The sequence below is a fragment of the Sinocyclocheilus grahami genome, unplaced genomic scaffold (genome assembly GCF_001515645.1).
Source record: "Sinocyclocheilus grahami isolate Dianchi unplaced genomic scaffold, SAMN03320097.WGS_v1.1 scaffold2425.1, whole genome shotgun sequence".
In the NCBI taxonomy this organism is placed as follows: domain Eukaryota; kingdom Metazoa; phylum Chordata; class Actinopteri; order Cypriniformes; family Cyprinidae; genus Sinocyclocheilus; species Sinocyclocheilus grahami.
The window spans coordinates 121,519-125,772 of NW_015507604.1; positions in this window are offsets into that span (position 1 = coordinate 121,519).

Genomic DNA, 4,254 nt, shown 5'->3' on the forward strand with positions numbered 1-4,254 from the left:
ATCTATCTATCTATCTATCTATATGACAGTCATTATCTGTGTAAAACAATGGCAGTGAGATTTCAAGACTGGTCCAAGAGCCTCCCAACACTGCATATTTTGGATGTCTCCCTTATTTGGAAAAACGAGTCAGGTGAACTAACCTAAATTTGATTAACTAAATATAATATAACTGAAGAACAGAACTGTGTTGATTTTGTGAATTATCATTTTCTAGATGCATGGTGTGAGGATGACACTTATTCTGGATCTTCACCTGAACTGTGGGGGACAGGTTTTGGATGTCATTGTGGAGGGATGAGGTACTGACTGACCTGTATGTCGGTGATGAGGTGGTTTTTACCCTCCTTCGGCCCTGCATCCTGGACAACTGGCAAGGAAAATTTCCCTCCTCAACTTACACATCTGTGAAGGTACTTAATGCACAACATTACTTCTGCTACGCCATTAAAAACACGCATTTTGGAGCCATAAACCTACATTTCGATGAATTAATATCATATGCACAAAATCAGCACGACTGTAATCTGATCATAGGCTATAGTTTCAAGTGTGAAAGAAGAATTTATATGCAGATAAGGTAATTTACACAAAAAGAAATATACGAACAGTACTGAGAGTTGCCACTTCCAGTACTGATTTAGTTTTTTGGTAAAACATAGATTGCTGAGGGGCAGGTCCAGGAAACAGAAGTGGAAACCATCGGTGTCTCTGAAATAAACGATACACACCACTTCCTAAGCAACGAATCAGTGGTCTACATTATACCAGAAAAGTGGATGACCTCATCTCTAATCTTCCAATGAAATCAATCCTAGAACACATAAATCAACATTTTTTGTATAAATCAATGTTTTATAGAAATAAGATCAGTTGACCCATAAAATGTGAATCAGTCTATCCACCTCATCGCCTACATATCGGTCAGTCAGCGTCACATCCCTTTCTTTTTTCACTTAACATTTTATGTTTATATAAGCTCTTTGCTTTTGTTATTGTTTGTGTATCGTTTATATATTGTTATAGTATGCATGAAGTTTGTTCCGATCAATAACACCTTGTCAAAGACAATAAAAATATCATTTTACATATTTCAATGTGCTGTTTTCTCTACCATCAATATCTCATCCATCCTTCCTCTAACATCTATTTCTTCAGTTGTGTCACTTTCAAGAGCATTCGAAGTCTTATGGGTTTGGAATGACATGAGGGCGGGTAAATGGTGACAGAAGTTTCATTTTTGGGTGAAGTATCCCTTTAAGCTGCAGAGAATCACCACTTGAGTAACTTGAAATAGCTGAGAATCTTAACACGCATTTTATTTTTCTATTGAATTTACTACCATTTTCCAATTGCTAGAAACAATAACAAAATATATAGATGATCTGAAGAGAATATCTTTGTCATTATTCACACTAAAAGGCTTCGGGTCTCAGGAAAAACTGTCAGTCTGACGCTTGATGCCTTTTTGTCATATGACTGAGATCTAAGGATGTCCTAAAATGTAGTCGTGGCCAAAATGACATGACAGTGACATAAATTTTGTGTTTTGCAAAATTTGCTACTTAAGCTGTTGTGGTGTTCATTCACATTGTTTCTACAAGTATTGGCGGTGGCATAATCTAGAAACAATGTGAATGAACACCACAAGAACTTAAAGAGGACCACTGTTGCAGGACAATTTATTGTTGCAAATGTTGACGACTCAATTAAATTATAAATGTAGACCTTTTCTATAAATATTCCTCTGGAATATTTTCCAGTATTGAATGTTAAAATAAAAATAATTTAAAATTATCAACATTTATTTAGCCACGCTATCAAGATTAATTTGAAGGGGGGAAAAGTGGAATAATTTATATTGTGTGTTTTGTGTGTGTGTGTGTGTGTGCATGTATTCATGTTTTGAGTATATCAAACAAGTAGCCCTATTTTTATTCCCTCAGAGACCTTCCTCCTGGCCGATGGACGATACCCCAGTTTGGAGATGCCTATTGCCCTGGGACACCCTACAAATTAGGGCTGTCAAAAAGAAATTCGAATTTCGAATATTCGTCGAATTTAAAATACAAATCCACATTCGAATGCAAAAATGTTGCAGCCTTGTCAGCGGCGCACGAGATACAATGACGATGTAGGTGTCACTGCATTATAATGTATGTTAGCTTATCCAGTTGAAGCCACTAGATGCGGCGCTGCTGCGTTGTTCATTCAAAATATTGCAGAAAAAGAGAACATCAATGCGGAGAAGATCTTGTTTACGTCAAAACTGAAACCAAGCCGTTCACACAGAACGCATATTTATCTCATTTTCTAGAGGGACATCTATCACCTTTGCACTCGCGTCTCGCACAAAAGAGCCGCTTGTTTAGAAAGCCATGTAAGTTAATGCAAGTTCAACTTTGAAAAAAACATATCTCGAGACTTTATGGCAGGGTTTTTTCCCCATCCCACTGCATCTCATGTTTTTAAATGAAAAATGTACTCAGTGTTATTGGATTTCCGCCCTTTGTATTAAACTATGCATACAGTACATACATGACGCTGTTGTTTATGGTTGTTTAAGCAACTTAATTATAATTGGTTTATAAACATTATGCACTTTTTTTTGACAGATATGCATTGAATAAACGTGTAAGGAATAATTGGCGACGGGCCGTTGAATTACTAGAAAAATAATGCACACCCGAGGTGGCGATGCTCGGACCCGCTACACCTCGGGTGTGCATTATTTATTTAATAATTTGTAATTATTTTTAATATTCCGCATATACTACGGTTACCACACCTCAAGACATCGATCAGATGATATATTTAAAGGGATTCGTCCGGTCTTTGTACTTAAATAGCTATTGTGAGTATCTTCCGCATCTCATCCAACGCCTCTTTTGCTAGTTCCAAAACGTCATTTTAAAGCTGGTAATGGAGGCTTGAGCCGTTGATGGCATTCTAATGCAGTTATTAATGAAGTTATTAGAAAGAGAGCGAGAGAGATAGAGACACACAGAGAAAGAGAGAGAGCTTGTGTGAATTAGGCTAGCTCTGTGCATCCCTCAACAGTGTTCTGCAGCAGCGTCTCTAAACAGCGCTGTTATTACCTCGCTAGTGAGAAATGTCATGTGTAGCCTTTAAGTTGCTACACTATATCTGAAGGCTAACTGATAAAATCGTCAGGGCACCGTAGTGCGTGACCGTAGTGTGCGTGTGCGAGCACGTGTGATTGCAGTAATTCCTGTGTGCTGTATAGGTACTGTATGCTAATTTCCGTGATTACAGATAACTGTGTGAAGTGATATGGAATTGTAATGCAAGTCAAGAGAGCTGCCTGGAACTACGTTCGCCGTGCGTTTCCCTGAAAATAATTGCACACCTCAGAACGTTCCTCAGCCAATCAGATTCAAGCATTCAACGGCCCCGTAGTATAAGCGTTAGTAATAGTTTGCTCGATGCGCCCTCTTGTGGCCTCAGGAGAGAAGCCAAAAGCTTTTCTTCACCCTAACTGAAATGATGCATTTTAAATTCGAATGTTGATCATATTTAAGTACAAAATTCGAATTTAGTTTTTCAGCAGCCCTACTACAAATAGCCTGTAAGACGAGCGACACAACAGAGGTTTGGAAAAATATTTAAAGTAAATAATGAGTATGATGAGGTGTTTCTTATATTTAAATAGCATAAAAAGAATCAGCTTTGTGGCTTTACAGATTGAATGGCCATTATGCCAAAGCCTGCTGTGTCACTGAAGGCCACTGGAAGTAGACACTTCATCTGTCCCTGATGTGGTTGTGGCCTGCACCATGCTACATAACATTTGTAGTTGTAACAGTGGAAGATGATCAGCCTGAGGAAGAAGAAATGGCTGGGAAGACTGTAAACGTAAGTGCTCTGCGTGTCCTGCAGGGATCATGATCACATTTATTATTGTAATTAAAAAACACATTGGTCCTCCAGGGACAGGATTGGACATGCCTGACTTAATCAGTTACAGAACGTGATCACGAGAGCTCTTGTGTGAACTGTGCTGATCATCCATCGGTGGTCATCACAGACCCTTCATAAGAAGGGAGCTTTCATGTCAGATAAGAAATGCTTTCATGGAATTGGCTAATTTAGATATTAATTACCCACCTGGATTACTCTCAGAATTTGCTTTTTGTTTGTACATTATTTCTTTAGTGTGTAACACCGCACAACCTCAAGAGGACTTCGGTGCATAGGTACATATGAACTATTTCTGGGAGGCACATTCAATGG